The sequence below is a fragment of the Mandrillus leucophaeus genome, unplaced genomic scaffold (assembly GCF_000951045.1).
Source record: "Mandrillus leucophaeus isolate KB7577 unplaced genomic scaffold, Mleu.le_1.0 Scaffold868, whole genome shotgun sequence".
NCBI lineage: Eukaryota > Metazoa > Chordata > Mammalia > Primates > Cercopithecidae > Mandrillus > Mandrillus leucophaeus.
The window spans coordinates 1,076,238-1,092,351 of record NW_012109452.1 but is presented as its reverse complement, the minus strand read 5'-3'; the positions used below and the strand labels follow the sequence as shown (position 1 = coordinate 1,092,351).

At 32.9% G+C, this 16,114-nt stretch overlaps 1 protein-coding gene across 3 annotated transcripts in view; it reads right to left on the bottom strand.

Moving 5' to 3' along the window:
• ANKRD17 (ankyrin repeat domain 17) overlaps positions 1-16,114 on the bottom strand; it is a 183,064-nt gene that overhangs the window by 101,986 nt on the left and 64,964 nt on the right. The window lies entirely within an intron of this gene.

The following is a 16,114-nucleotide window of genomic DNA, read 5'->3' as shown; positions in this document are numbered from 1 at the left end:
TCAAAACATAGCAGTTATTTTTCCTCCAGACAAACACTATACTTTTTGTATGCAGCGAAAGTGTTTTATGTGTACTTCCCATTTTGTTACACACAGTAATATTCAAAGAACATGCGTTCAAAAGGGGAGTTTTCATAAAATTAATTTTATCGCTTCAAGAACATTCTTAAAGTTAAACTGGCATTTTTTTTTTTTTAACTTCAAGCGCGTGGCAGTGAAGAATACAATCATATCAATACAGTTTGTTTCCATGGCCTTCGGGTCCAGAAGTTCTACCCATCACTATTTTTGCACCATCATTGTAAATGTCAACATAGTAAAAAAGTCAAGTAACATCTCAATATTATGATAAAAATAGTTTTGACCTCATGGACACCTTGAAATGGTCTCTGGGCCCTGAGGTGTCTATTTACTATGTTAAGAAACACTGATGTAAGTATAGCAGATTCAATTAAAGAAATTTAAAGAATTAGAAAATAACAAACTCCTAAGACAGGAGTAAGCTTTTGTTTTGATATTCCCTATCACAGTGCTACTTACAAATAGGTACTAAAACATATTCTTTTCTGCTTACTGATATAAATTGATAATTATTATATAAAATATCACTATTTAATATCATCAGAGTTAGTTTATTTCACAAATCTAAGGTACTACTAACACTGCAATAACTACAATAGATGTAAAAATAACTGATAAGCTAGAATACAATCATGCTCATGCCTACTATCCAGGAGGTAATAAAAAAGACAACTTAAGGAATAAATCCTTAACCATCATAACCTCAGAAATGATACTGTTCCATCTTGAAAAGTCAACTAGCAAGTAACCAAGAATACTGCTATAATTAATCAACACATTTAATACTAAATGTTAAATCTGGGAAGAAATAATGTAAGTTTCTCTACAAAGTTCCATTAAACTAAAGCAGTTTAACATGGAATAACATTTGAGATTTCAAATATTTTATACACAAATAAACACAACATTCTAAAAACACTCTGTAAATATTTTTTAAATTTCATAAAATTTTGTACTACATTAACTTTAATCAATAACTCCTTATAGCAGGGAGATAAGAAATACAAAAATAATTTTAAAAAATTATATATATTTTAAAATTATATATATGTTTGTGCATATATGTGTATATATATATTCTTCTTTAAAGAGACATGGATGGTCTCACTACGTTGCCCAAGCTGGCCTCAAACTCCTGGGATTAAGTAATCCTCCTGCCTCAGCCTCCCAAGTAGCGGGGATTACAGGCACACACCACTCCTTACTGATTTTTTTTTATTTTTGTAGCAACAGGGTGTGGAACTCCTGGGCTGAAGTGATCCTGCCACTTTGGCCTCCCAAACGACGGGATTATAGGCATGCACTACCAGGTCTGGCTAATTTTAAGTTATCTTTAAAGGTAGTAGCAGAAGTATGAGAAAGGAAGAATTTTATAGGCTGACTGAAGTATTATACTTTAGGAAGCAAATTTTTGGGCATGGCAAAGTGCAATTCAAAATTATAGCAGTAAAAAATATGTTTTCTTATTGTCAAACAAAGGTCCAGAAGATGAATCTTTCTAAAGAAAAGGCTGTTTCCTAATGAAATTTTCTAATATCTGAAATTCATTAAAATATTTACAATTATTTAAATTTAATAAGAAAACATAAAAGCAAATAAACAAATGTATGAAATTGAACAGGTAAAATGAATAGATGAAATACCATAATACAGTATTTTAAATGAATATTTTAGAAAGTAAAAGACCTCAAAGAGCAGTCTATAGTTAACTGATTAATCGAAGGTAGAGATCAGAGGTGCTAAAGATGTTCAAAGGAGACACTGCATGCATAAAAAATAATATAAAAGGATTTTGAACAAAAAAATTGATTTGTATAAGAGGAGAGAAAGAAGGAACATGGACTGGCAGGTATAAAATTTCTATGTGATAGAACACTGGGTTTTACTGTAGGTTTGAAAAGACAGGTTAGAAGATGAATCACAGAAGATATCAAATTTCAAGCAGAAGAGACTGTCTTACACAAAGTCCCCTATGCCACAGATATCCTAACTAGCCTGGTGAAAACTCACTAGGAAAACTGCATTTCCATCTCTTGATGAGATATACTAAATACAGAAACATTTACTTTCTTACTGAGGTTAAGCTTCTCCACAAAAGTTCTTATGTTATTCTTAGGCCCACTGTTCTCCCTATATGCAAAACTTGGTAACTTAAAAAACTGTAAATTCAAATGACTATGAAATTCTTATGGAGAGCTTTAGAAAAGGGAGGGGCTATCAATATGACAGAAAAGAACAGGAATGAATATTTATTATTTCCTCCCCATTCCTCATTTATGATTAATGAAGGAACTACTTTCAAGGACACTGCTAAAATATGAAGGCCTAGGTACCAGAATAGATTTAGTTGCTACCTGTGTGACCTAACCAAGTCTCTCTCTTAGCCATCTATAACTTTAGACCCTCAATTCTGCCTAATTTTTTTCATAGATTTATCACACGTGAATATTATACATATTGTCTTTCTAAGCTCTGTAAAAACAAACACTTTCTTGGTTTAGTCGTGTACACCCATCAATTAGAAGTGTGTCTAACTCACTGTCAGGATTCAGGTGACTACTGAATAAATAAGAATCTATAAAGAAGGTGAAATTTACCAGATGATTTTGGGATTCTTCCCTTTCAGATTCTAAAAGGCTCTAGTGTATTTGGAGAAGAACAAGGTAATCACAATAAATACATCTAAAGGTATATTTTATAGATCTTGGAGATACAGAATCTTACATTAGGTAGCAGGTGATATAAAATGCTATTTTCATTGACTTATTACACACACATTTATTGCAAACATTCTACGTGTAAAAAATACTGTTTAATACTATGGGAGATAAAGAAATGTGTGATACCAGCCTTGCTATGTAGGAACTTATTTCTTTAATGAGCATGTGTAAAAATGAACCATAATACAGGGTAGAAAGTACATAAGGTAATGAGAAAGAAAAAGAGGTATAAAAGTTCAGCAAGGAAAAAGAGAATTTCCTTCTTTAATACCAGTTCCTCTTTTTCCAACTAGAAAGAGCTTGTTACATTACAAAACAAGTGAAGAGAGACTGGCATAAAGAGATGCAATCTTACAAACATACAAAAATAAGTATTCCTTTATTAAATTATGGACATACACCTCTCTGCCATACCAGATCCCCAGCTGAGACAGCTCAGATTAAAAACTAAAATGAATTTTCCCTCTGAAACCTACTGCATTTTTATTACATTATTCTACAGAAAAAAAAATCATTTTGAATCACAACCAACTTCTGGAACATAACAAACATTAAAAGTGGTCCAAATAAGAAATTCAAATAAGTATTTGAACTGGGCACGGTGGCTCACGCCTGTAATCCCAGCAGTTTGGGAGGCCGAGGTGGGCGGATTGCCTGAGGTTGGGAGTTCGAGACCAGCCTGGCCAACATGGTGAAACCCTGTCTCTACTAAAAATACAAAAATTAGCCAGGCATGGTGGTGTACTCCTATAATCCCAGCTACTCGGGAGGCTGAGGCAGGAGAATCGCTTAAACCCGGGAGGCGCAGGTTGCAGTGAGCCGAGGTCGAGCCACTGCACTCCAGCTTGGGCGACAGAGCAAGACTCTGTCTCAAAAATAAAATAAAATTAAATTAAATTAAAAATTTTTAAAGAAAGTATTTGAAAATATTTTATATTTAAATGAAATATATAAATAACTTCCATGAAGAGAGAAGACGAAGGAAAGACATGTTCTTACTAAATGTATTCTCTAAGCGGGAAAAAAGCTATCAAAGTTACAACTGGCCTTTTTTAAAAGTTGTATTTAAAGTGGTTTGAATGTGTTGTTTTGACCAGCTGGATATTTTATGAAATGATGTTTATGAATAAAGAACCATCAAAATGCAAGAAGCTTAGAAATCACAAGGTTCAATTCATTGTTACAGATGAAAAAACCAGACACAAGGACCTTTATTTAAATAGCAGATTTCTAAATACCTAGCACCAAGAGACCAGTTATCCAATTAACTAGCTCAATATACTTTCCACCAGGAAATTCAATGCTGGAATAATAAAGCGTTGAACTTTCACACTGCTCTGGGAAAGGTGACTTGAAATTTTACATTTAGGGATTAGGCTGTTAACTACCTGAACCCATTGTTTAATTACTAAAAGTGGGACAACCAAACCTAACATGCTCCCGAGTTATGCAACATAAAATACACAGCACCTCCTATAAAGAATTTTTGTCCCCCCAATAAACAATAATCTAATAGAACTTTTAGACATGTAAATAACTTCCAGTACATGGAAATTAGTAAGGCAAATACAGGAATAAGATAAATCAATGTTTCTCAATGTAAAAGCACTATTAACATTTTGGACCAGATAATTCTTTGTTGTTTGGGGCTGTCTTATGTAATTCAGGATGTTTGACAGCAACCTTGGCCTATATTCACTAAATGCCAGTTAGCAACACTCCTTCAGGCTGTAATAACCAAAAATGTCTCCAGACATTGCTAAATGTTCCCTTATAAGAGAAAATTAAAAACAACAACAGCAATAAAAATCATGAAGGAGAAAGAGGTTGAGAATCACTGGGTTAAATAGAAGCCAAAAAGAAAAATCTAAAATGTGGAACATTTTACATCAAAACTGACCATTTTCTTCACGTAAATAGAATGGGAGCAAAAAATCTTTTTTGAATAGAGTAAGAACAGTTCTGAATTAAAGAGACTCCAGAGATATAACCAGCAAAATAATAGGTCTTACTTAAATCCTATTCAAACAGGACGATTGTAAAAACAGTATTTTTGAGACAAGAAATCTGAATGTCAACTGAAATGTTTGTATAATCATTAGATTATACAAACACAAAAATAATTTTGTTATAATCAATACCCTCCATAAATATACAATAGAGAAAGGCAATTCTATGTGCAAATAACTATCAAACAAGTTTGAAAGAGGTACTAAACAGATACTAATACAGTGATTGTACAGAGAAATGAGAAAACAATTATGAAAGAGAGTGCTAATAATATAAAGGAATTACTCCAGTTATGTAAAAGATCCTTGTTTTTCAGACATGCATACTGAAGTATGTAGGAATAGTGTCGGAAATTTGTCATCAAATACTTAAAGAAAACAAAGCTTCATGGCAAATTCTTGAAAATGTTGCATCTGAGAAATAGATATATAGAGGTTTCGTTTTGTTTTGTTTATTGAGACAGGGTCTCACTCTGTCACCCAGGCTGGAGTGCAGTAGCAGAATCTCGGTTCACTGCAGCCTCTGCCTCCTGGGTTCAAGCGATTCTCCCACCTCAGCCTCCGGAGTAGCTGGAAATACAGGTGCACACCACTACGCCCACCTAATTTTTGTGTATTTTGGTAGAAATGAGTTTTCACCATGTTGGCCAGGCTGGTCTCAAACTCCTGACCTCAAGTGATCTGCCCGTCTTGGCCTCTCAAAAGTGCTGGGATTACAGGCGTGAGCCACTGTACCCGGCCTATAGAGGTTTTTTTTATACGAGTCTCTGTACTTTCGTTCATGCTAAGTCCTTTTACTTTTGAAAGACTAAAGGTGATGACATTTCACTGTAGAAGTTGCTTTTATTTAAACAGAAAAACCATTATTTAACAGTAATATTACTTAGATTTCTAAGATAATTGGAATTCTTTTTCGCTTTCTTCCCAAATTAAGTCTGACTTTATACAAATAATAATGAAAACCAAGGTATTTTAACAATGGTCAGAGCTGAATGAATTTGTCTGTCATTAACGGTAATTCAAATCTTTCTACCCTCAAAATACAAAGTCACATGGAAATTTGGTAATGCAGGGTCATTTGGACCAACTGTGATCGTTAACATTACATTTCAAACTACTCCTCAAGTTAGAAATATCATTGCCGTACTAGAGAACAGTGGTTCATTCTGTAGTTTAACAAACTGGTATTTATTCCAAAGGATAAGAAAATTAGTGTATTTTGGTCGGGTGAGGTGGCTCACACCTGTAATCCCAGCATTTTGGGAGGCCGAGGCGGGCAGATCACCTGAGGTTAGGAGTTCGAGACCAGCCTGGTCAACATGGTGAAACTCCATTGCTATTTAAAATACAAAAATTAGCCAGGCATCGTGGCAGGTGCCTGTAATCCCAGCTACTCAGGAGGCTGAGACAGGAGAATTGCTTGAACCCAGGAGGCGGAGGTTGCAGTGAGCCGAGATCGCACCATTGCACCCCAGCCTGAGGGACAAGAGCTAGACTTCCTCTAAAAAAAAAAAAAAAAAAAAAAAAAGAAAACTAGTATATTTTAATTAACTGGATGCCATACATACAAATTCCATTCAACTTAACAAATATCTACAAATTACATACTAAGTGCAAAGCAGTAGGCTACTCATTGGATTATACAAATACAAAAATAATTTTGTTATAATCAATACCTTCCATAAATATACAATAGAGAAAGGCAACTGTATGTGCAAGTAACTATCAAACAAATTTGAAAGAAGTACTAAACAGATACTAATACAGTGATTGTACAGAGAAATGAGAAAACAATTATGAATGAGAGTGCTAAAAGCAATGATGCTTCAGGAAGATGGTGCCTTTCAATACTGTGCTATGTTCAGAATTTATATTAAGTTACAGAAGGATTTAAGCATTAAGGCAAATAACTGGTAAAAGAAAGATAATTAGAGACCATGTTAAAGATCGTTTCAGATAGATATGACACCAGAGACAAAACAACCAATTAAGAACTTAAGTAAATCAAATGCATTATGTGAGGTGAACATGGAAAAAAGGTCAGTCTCTAAGGATAAACATACTTTATGAAAGAAAAATACTGGCAACCCAAAATTTAGACTTCTTTACATTCAACACTAACCCTATCCCCCATCTGATGTTTTCCAGAAGAAAAAAATCATAATAAGAAATACTTATTATAGATAAATATTATTTATCTTTTTATTATTTATTATAGATAAATAATAAGAAATATTTATTATTGTTTTTGTTGTTCTGGAAAATACCCTATTTATCACCGAATCTCAAAAGTTGGTAATCTGAACTTTAAACCAGTAATCTACATTTCAAAAAAGGTGTTCTAAATCTTGACTATATTATAAAAGCATTTTCAAACAAATAATCTCCACACTTACTCCTAGAAGTTATCTTCAGTCCAAAATTTACCATACTTAAAATTTTAAGATTTCTTAATAAATCCAGTCAATGCAGAAAAATCCCTCCAAAAAGATTTTATATTTTTTTCTGAATTTTTCTTTCAGTAAGTGTCAGTGATTGATTTTTAGCATCGATTTAGACATTTCAGTAACATAAAATGGGTTTACAGACATAAATCCGTAACTAACACTACTTTGGCTACAAAAAATAAAAGTTCATTAGAAATGACTTACGGCCATCATCACGGGATGAATTACATAACTCATATATATAACCTATTCACTGATATTCAAAGCACAGGCTATATGAACATAATTGAAGGCAACAAGTCTTAATTTTGGTATTATCATTATGAAATACAATTTGCATATGAAAACATTTTTAAAACTGAATATAAAAAAGTGAATATAAAAATTAAGAAACTTGAGTTTATGATCATTTTATGATAGTGACTGAATAAATTCTTAATTTATTAAGAAATTAAAATAATTTCTGGGCTCTCAAGTAAGCCTGGAAAAATATGCCTTTCTGCTCTTACAGTTCTTTGAATACTGATAGGCAGACTTACTACACATAAAATAAGAAATAAGAAGTATTCATAATTGTAAAGTCATCGCAATTTAGTGTCTTCTGCACATGACTCAGAAATAATTCCTTTTGTCTGTATTTTTTATAGTCTTAAATAAGGGTAAACTTTGATAAAATACCACAATTCTTAATGGAGTAAATTATTCCAAAATTAACACAATTGAAATATTTTTTTCTACACATACAAAGACAAAATCTTCAGTAATGTCACAGAATACTAATCCAAGTATAAGATTGAAATTTAAAAAGTTGAAAGAAAATAAAAACCTGCTTAAAGAAATAAAGTCTTTCTTGTAAAAAGAATGGTCAATGATTCATTATGGTATTCTGAGAATATAGCAAATAAAAGTAAAGTGAACCTCATTAAAGATAATTTACCTTTCTAAAAGTCTATTTACAGAAAAAAACCACTGATCTATTCCTGTATTTTTTCATTCATACTCATCTATCAATTTAACAAATATTAGTTAAGCAGCTACTATAATCTAGGAATCAGTGATATAATAGTTAACACAGCTTTGTTCCATAGTGCTTTCATAAAACATGACTTCTTTCTTATGCTTCAAACTGCCATATGCCTGCAACAATTGAGTATGACATTACTAACAATTCAATATAACATTTTTAACATAAATTATAAGCTTTACAAAGTGGACAAATTATGAATATTTCAAATAAGACAAAGTTCTATGGAATTCTCAAATCTGGAATTTCTAAGTGGTTTTTCTGTAACAAAATTAAAGTTATACGGTTTGTCAAAAATTTTCCCAAAACTATTTATCAATAGTAGGATGCAATTCAATTATGAATTTAGCCTGCTCTAGGAATTATTATTTATCAATTATCGTAAAAGCAGTTTCAGAATAAAAATATTTTTATAAAATGGCTTTACAACACACACAGATACACACACACACATATACACACCACAAAACCTGTAGTCATAAGCCTGGTGAAATTTCAAACTTCTAAGAATATAAAGTCTAGAAAACTTTCAGGATGGTAGCAGTGGGGACCTGTTAGGAGTCAGATTGACATCTTCCTAAATACAGCACTAGATGCTAGAAGATATCTGTGCAATTAAAAGTTCTGATGCACAATTATTTTGAAAGTAAAATTCCAAACTGTAGAATGAAATTTTTTTAGGTATGTAAACACTATGAAATTTAAAAGCCACAAACATTTTCTTAATTTAGGGAAAGTATTACTTCAAGAAGAAAAATGCATCCAAGAAAGGGGCAGCCTTGGAATTGCAAGACTAAGCAGTAGAAAAGAAACCAGTATAATACAACATCTCTTTAACATCTCAGGTAATTATTAATGTATGATTCATTAAAGTTATAAAAGTGGAATTGAGACAGGAAAATGGGGTCTGGAGGCAGGGAAGAGAAGGCCAAATCACATTTCGGTTATAAGAGTAAATATCCTCTCCATAAGGTATATGCCATAAATTACTTTGTAACTTTATTTCATGCCCTCCATTGACATAGGACACACTGAAGTAACCAATGGAATCCTCTAGAGGGGACTTAAACTCTCAAAAATTCTGTAAGGAGGCCTTTGAGCACCAATGCTTGGGCCTGCTCCCACACAGTGGAGTATATTTTCATTTTCAATAAATCCTGTCATTCCTTCCTTGCTTTGTTTGTGTGTTTTGTCCAATTCTTTGTTCCAGATGCCAAGAACCTGGACATCCTCCACTGTTAACAGAAGTATATAACATAAATATATCACAAAGATTTCTGATTATTTTGAAAATATGAAAGCCAGGATTCAAATGAAATAATGCCAAAGGCCTACGTTCTAGGGCAGTGCTCCCCAACCTTTTTGACACCAGAGACCAGTTTCATGGAAGACCATTTTTCCAGGGACAGGATAAAGAGGATTTAGAAACAGAAGTAATTAACTATAATATTTATATTTCATAGTGAACTAGAACTTAGTATATCACAAAGAACAGTCTTTAAAAACAAAAACCTGATCATATCGTAAGCAAAACAGAAAATGTAAACACATTTCAAAATGAAGAAATTATACAAGGGTATGTTCTTGGTCCATAAAGTTGAAAGAAACTAAAACTTAGCTATAAAATGATGACACTACTTGAAAATTTACAAGAAAAGGAAAAACAAGCCTAATATGAACTCTCAGAATACAGAGTAAATGAAAATTAAAATTATGAGCATATTATTTCATATGGGATTTAGTCATAGCTATCTTTAAAGAAAAATTTAGGCCGGGTGCGGTGGCTCATGCCTGTAATCCCAGTGCTTTGAGAGGCCAAGGTGGGAGGATCATGAGGTCAGGAGTTCGAGACCAGCCTGGCCAATATGGTGAAACCCCATCTCCACTAAAAATATAAAAATTAGCCGGGCATGGTGGTACGTGCCTGCAGTTCCAGCTACTCGGGAGGCTGAGGCAGAAGAACTGCTTGAACCCGGGAGGCAGAAGTTGCAGTGAGCTGAGACTGCACCACTGCACTCCAGCCTGGGAGACAGAGTGAGACTCCGTCTAAAAGAAACGAAAAAGAAAAGAAAAATTTAGAGCTTGAAATGTATTAAATTCATTAGAACCTGCGATTTAAAATAAATAAATGAAAAGCTTCAAAATAGAATACAAATCAAAATGCATCAAAGTAATTTATAATGAAAAAACAGAAGTAAGAAAATTGAGAAGAGATAAAAGTTTAATTAATAAAACCAAAACAGTTTCTTAGGTCAAGTCTAGAAGGAGGAGACAAGCCTTTGGCAAGAATGATTATGAAAAATGAGAGACAGAGAAAAATACAAAGAGTTATTAAAGTTAGAAAGCTGAGCACATGTATGAATCAATACATCTAAAAATCTTAAACAAAATGGATGGTTTGCTAGAAAGAAAGATAATCAAAATTAACTTAAGAAATGGTAGAAAACCTAAGTAGAATATGTCCACTGAAGAAATGTCAATTATAGATAGATCTAACCCTTCAAAACAGCATCTAAACCCAAATGAATTTACCGGCAACTTCTATCAAAATTACACAGCATTATTATAACATTTAAGGAATAGAGCACTACTTTTTATTTACAAGGCCCAGAAAACAGGTGGAAAAACTCTCTAGCTCATTATAAATAGCCTATTAACAAACCTAAAAGAAATAACAACAAAAAAAGCCCAAATAGCAAATTAAATTTAGCAGTAGTATAAAAAAATATCATGACAACTACAAGAAAGAGAATAGAGAACGCTAAGAAATATAATCCTTTCTTTTTTCTGTTTCTCTGTCACAGATCTTACACAAACACAAATAAAATTAATTGTACATATACAGTGATATTCCTCTGCCTGGAATGCTTTTTTTTTTTTTTTTTGAAACGGAATCTCACTCTGCTGGAGTGCAGTGGCGCCATCTTGGCTCACTGCAACCTCCACTTCCCGAGTTCAAGCTATTTTCTCACCTCAGCCTCCTGAGCAGCTGGGACTACAGGTGGTCACCACACCTGGCTACCATTCCGCCCCCTCGGCCACCCAAAGTGCTGGCATTACAGGCGTGAGCCATTGCACTCAGCTGTCTGGAATGCTTTTCCCAACCCTTTCATTCTTCAGGTCTTAGCTTATGTTTTACTTTCTCAGATGATACTATCAATGATGTTTCTCTCCTTACCTTTCTACCACACCATCGACTTTATTTCCTCTATAATACTACCACAGCCTGAAATTATCTCGTTCTTGGATACTTGCTTATTATTTCTTCTCCAAAAAAAAAAAAAAATGAACCTTTCAGACTTAGTGCTAACACTAGTGTGTGACATAGTTCCTGACACAATACAATAACCAAATAAGTATCTGCTGAGTAAATATTAAAAATAGAACACATTATGACTAACATTAATGCAATCACCACATTGAGGTATTACAGGTAAAAAAGAATATGCATCATCTCAACAAAAGTACATGATTAAAGACAATATCCATTTTCATAAAAATACTTATTAAGCCAAAAAGAAAACTTTTATTCTTTATAAAGTATTCTGGGGCTGGGCACAGTGGCTCACACCTGTAATTCTAGCACTTTGGGAGGCCAAGGCTGGCAGATCATCTGAGGTCAGGAGTTCGAGACCAGCCTAGCCAACACGGCGAAACCTTGTCTCTACTAAAAGTACAAAAATCATCCAGGCCCTGTGGTACGTGCCTGTAATCCCAGCTACTCAGGAGGCTGAGGCAGGAGAATCACTTGAACCCGGGAGGCGGAGGCTGCAGTGAGATGAGATCGTGCCACTGCACCCCAGCCTGGGTGACAGAATGAGATTCCGTCTCAATAAATAAATAAATAAATAAATAAATAAATAAATAAAGTATTCTACTAGAAATCTAAGATATATATTATTGTAGAAGTTTAAAACTCAGAAGCATCCCATTTAAATCAGAAACAAGATGCCCAAATCAAAACTAGTAATGAACAGTTCTGGAAACCTAACCAATGCAGTAAGACCAGAAGAACAAAACAAATGCCTTCAAAAATAAACCTGTAAGGGTATAAACACATACAGAAAAAGGAAGTGACAAAATGCTATCGTTTGCAGAATATACAGTAATCCTTCTAGAAACTTCAAGAGAAGCAACTGAAAACTAAGTAAATGGTAAGATCAACATAAAAATCAATAGCCTTCCTACATAGCAGCAATAACCCATGAGAAAACAAAATGTAAAATGGAAGAAAAAATGTAATTCACAACAACAAAAATGAAAACATATCCAGGAATACACTTAACAAGAAAAGTGTAAGACCTACATGAAGAAAACTGTAAAACTTTACTGAAGAACAAACAAAAAAAAAACCAAAACAAAAGAACAACCACCTGAAGAAATGGAGAGGCATACCATGTTCCTGGATGGGAAGATTCAATAGTGTAAAGATGTCAATTTTCCCCAAATTAATCTGTAAATTCAATGCACTTCCAATCAAAATCCCAAAGGGATTTTTAATGGAACTTGACATGTTGATTCTAAAGTTCATCTGGAAGAGAAAATACACAAGAATTGCCAAAAAAAAATTGTTGAAAAAGACAATGGGGAGGGATGGCCTACCAGATGTCAAATATAATATAAAATGACAATAACCAAAACAGTGGAGTACTGAATACAGAACATATATATTTGGGACTTATAAAGTGTGATAAAGGTAAGATTTCAAGTCAGTAGGAAAAAGACATACTGCTCAACAAACTATTTTGGGAGAACAGCTATGAAGCTAGAAAAAACAGGCCCCTACCAAAAAATTGTATATATATATATTATATATCTATATCTATATATTTATTTTTTATATATATATATCTCCAGATGTAAAGTAAAATCTATTAGAAACATAAATAAAACTAAATAAGTAGTAAAAGAAAATATAAGAGATTATGTTGCTATAAATTTTGTAGACAAGAAAGCTTTTCTGGAAAGACATAAAACCTTGAAACTAGGAAACAAAAGACTAATAAATATGGACAGTATGAGAATAAAAATTCGAAGATGACATAAATTAAAAAAACTGACAGACTAGGAGAAAATATTACAAAATATAATGTACATATTAAAAACAGGGTTACAAAGAAGTTTTTAAATTTTAGTAAGAAAAAGACAAACACCACAATGGGCAAAATGTTATAGAGTAGGTGATTCATAAGATAAATACAAATGCCCAATTTCACTGGGAATCAGGTATTATAAATTAAAATAAAATATTTATCATCCATTGATAAATAATATCTAATATTTTCAAGGATAATTTTTCAGAATCTAAAATAAACATTTAAAAATACAATTTTCTTTCTAGGAATTTAGGATAAAAATACTTGCACATGTAAGCAACAAACTATGTATATAGATGTTCTTTACAGTATTGATTATAACAGGAAAGACTATAAATAATCCATATATTCATCAATACAATGATTAAATAAATTATATATGGAATAATAGCTAACTTAAGAATAAAGCAGATTTACACATAAAGGCCTAAACCACAACTATCTGTGCTGTTCATTTTGTCCCATCACATCTCATCTCTTTTGCTTACATTATTTATCTTCATGAACTTATTAATAGTGACATTTCCCCCCAATTTATTGTCTTCCTCTCACTTGAATATAAGTTCACTAAAGCACCTATTTTGTTCCTTGCTCTATCCCTTGTATCTAGAATAGTGCCTTAAACATTACCTACTTAAAAATATTTACCAAATGGATACATTAATATCGATGCAGAATGATCTCCACATTGTTAGGTGGAAAAAAGCAGTCTGAAGCAAAAACAAAACAAAACAAAAACATGGTATGTATCTATTTAAGTTGATTTAAAAAGCAAAATAAAACGTATACACATGTGCAAGAATGTACACAAAAAATTTCAAGATAGATAAACCCAAGTTATTAACAGCGGTAATCAAGGGATGAAATCAAAGAGAGAATTGTACCTTTTTACTTACTCCATACCCTTCTACATTGCTTACCTTAAAAAAAAAAAACATGCAGTTTTCTATTGTGATTTTTAGTAAACAATTAATGAGAAAAAACAACTTCTTTAGACTTTCAAACAAAAATATAAAGAATCACCCAACCATTTCCATATTTCTAGAATAAATTCTGAAGGAGCTATCATAACAATTTGTATTATCTTGAGATATATAGGATTAATTTGCTGGTACATGTACCTCATCTGAAAGTATGCATATGCAACCTCATTCTTTTTAAATGAAAGAAAAAGTTTTGGCAACAAAATCAAATATTGTAAGAATTAGTTAAAGCAACTGCTTGTTTTCTCAAGATAAGTAAATTGAGGAACATACTATGTTCTCTTCCTTTATTCTTTTTCCTTCTGCATGCGATAAACTTTTTATGAAAATCAGGTTTACTGAAGTATACTTCAGAGTAAAATTCACCCTTTTTTCACTAGCATTTGGTATCTTCTGGCTTTTCCCCACTTTGTAGTTTTATTCTGCTTTTCCCTAATGGCTAATGAATGGTGTTGAACACCTTTATCTTGTGTTTATTTGCCATCAGCAAATCTTCAATAAAGTATCTGTTAAAACCTTTTCTTGGCTGGGTACCTGAGACTCACACCTGCAATCCGAGCACTTTGGGAGGCCAAGGTGGGCAGATTGCTTGAGCCTAGGAGTTCCACAACAGCCCTGGGCAACGTGGCAAAATCCTATCTCCACAAAAAATACAAAAATTAGCCAGGTGTGGTGGTGCACACCTGTGGTCCCAACTATTCAGGGGGCTGCAGCAGGAGGATCCTTTGAGCCCAGGAGGTTGAGGCTGCAGTGACCCATGATTGCAACACTGCACTCTAGCCTGGGTGACAGAGTAAAACCTTGTCTCAAAAACAAAACAAAACAAAAAAATCACCTTTTTATTGAGTTTTCTCAATATTTATTTGTGAGAATTCTTAATATATACCAAACAAGTCCTTTATCAAACACGTGGCTTGCAAATATTTTCTGCAAGCTGGTGGTCTGTCTTTTTATTTTCTTTTTAGTATTTTCTGAAGAAGAAAAGTTTTTAATTTCAATGAAATCCAAATTATCGGGGGTTATTTTATGTTTGTGGTTTTTTGCCATATATAAAACACTTCTATCTAATCCAAAGTCACAGATTTTCTATGTTCTCTTCTAGAAGTTGTACTGTTTTAGCTTTTATATTGAAGCTTATGATTAAAGTCAGGATAATTTTTGCATATAGTGTCAAGGAATAGCTTGAAGTTCCAAAACATAGGTTGAGAGTCAAACGTTTTAGCATCATTTGTTGAGAAGACTACATTTTCTCTATTGAACTCCTTGGCATCTCTGTCAAAAGTCAATAGTTCATATATTATGAATCTTCCCTAGACTCTCTACTCTGATTCATTAATATATGTGCCACACTGTTTTGATTAGCTTTATAATAAATCTCGAAATTCTTCAACTTAGTTCTTGCTTTTCAAAACCGTTTTGGTTATTATAGGGCCTTTTTTATACAGATATCAAAAAGCTTGTAAATTAAAAAAAGGAGAGGATCTGATGGGATTTTTATTGGGATTGCATTGATACTCCATTTTGGGGGGAATTGACATTTAACAGTATTGAGTTTTAAAAATACATGGAAATATATATAGTATACATTGTAGTGTGTATATATATATATCATATACTGTAATACAGCTGAAACATCTGGCTATCAACCTATTGCTTGGGACTTTAACCTACTCCTTCCACCATAGGCAAAAATTAACCTGAAATAAATCATAAGCCTAGATACTATATATTTTTTCATGTATTTAGGTCATCTT